Raw genomic sequence first — 1,173 nt, 5'->3', positions numbered from 1 at the left:
TTAAAGTTAAGGTTAGTGTTATGTTTAGATTTAAAGTTGGGTTAGGTTTTATTTAGAGTTAGTGTTAGGGTTAGTTTTAGCATTAGTATTTGGGTTAGGGTTATCGATAGATTTAGGGTTAGTGTTAGGATTAGGGTTAGGGTTAGTGTTTTGTCTAGGGTTAGGGTTAGACTTAAATTTAGGGTTAGGATTATAGTTAATGTTAGGGTGAATTTTATAGTTATGTTTAGGTTTAGTATTAAAATTTGTGTTAGATTTAGAATTAGGTTTAGGGTTAATGTTATGTTTACTGTTAAGGTTATGGTTAATAATATGGTTACTGCTGAGGATAGGGTTAGGGTTTGTGTCAGGGTTAGACTTAAGGTTAGGTTTAAGGTTCGTGTTATGGTTAAGTTCAGGGTAATTGTTAGGGTTACGATAAGGGTTCGTGTTCGTGATAGTGTTAGGGTTAGGGTTAGGTTTACAGTTAGGGTTAGTGTTAGGGTAGGGTTATTATTATGGTTACGGTTAGGATTAGTAATAAGTTTATGTTTAGGGTTAGGGTTAGTGTTAGGTTAGGTTAGGTTTCGGTTTAGTTTAAGGTTCTACTTATGGTTAGGATTGGGTTTTGTGTTACGGTGAGTATTAATGTTAGGGTTAGTTTTAATGTTATAGTTAAAGATAGTGTTAGGGTTAGGATTAGTTTTAGGTTAAGGTTTAGGGTTAGGTTTAGGTTTATAGTAAGAATTGGTGTTAGTAAACGTAGGGTTAGGGTTAATATTAGGATTAGGGTTACGGTTAGTGTAATGGTTAAATTTAGGTTTTTCATTAGGGGTACTGATAAGGTTAGATATAAGTTCATGGTTACAGTTAGGATTCGGGTTAGGTTTTGTGATAGGTTTAGTTTAGATTAATGTTAGGTTTAGGGTAAAGTTATTGTTAGGTTTAGGGTTAGCTTTTGGGTTAGGTTTAGTGTTAGGGTTAGGTATATAGATAGTATTAAGTTAGGGTTATGGTTGGGATTAGAGTTCATGTTAGGTTTAGGGTTATGTTTGGTATTTAGTTTAGGTTTAGGATTTGGGTTAGGGTTAGGGTTAGGTAATGGTAAACATTTGTGTTTGGTGTTTAGTGTAATAATGAGGTTTGCAGTTAGGGTTAGTGTTAGGGTTAGGGTTAGTGTTAGGTTTAGGGATA

Source organism: Marmota monax, unplaced genomic scaffold (assembly GCF_021218885.2).
Source record: "Marmota monax isolate L192 unplaced genomic scaffold, Marmota_monax_Labrador192_F-V1.1 WCK01_AAM20220418_F8-fsc00257, whole genome shotgun sequence".
NCBI lineage: Eukaryota > Metazoa > Chordata > Mammalia > Rodentia > Sciuridae > Marmota > Marmota monax.
Note: the sequence above shows the minus strand (reverse complement) of the source record.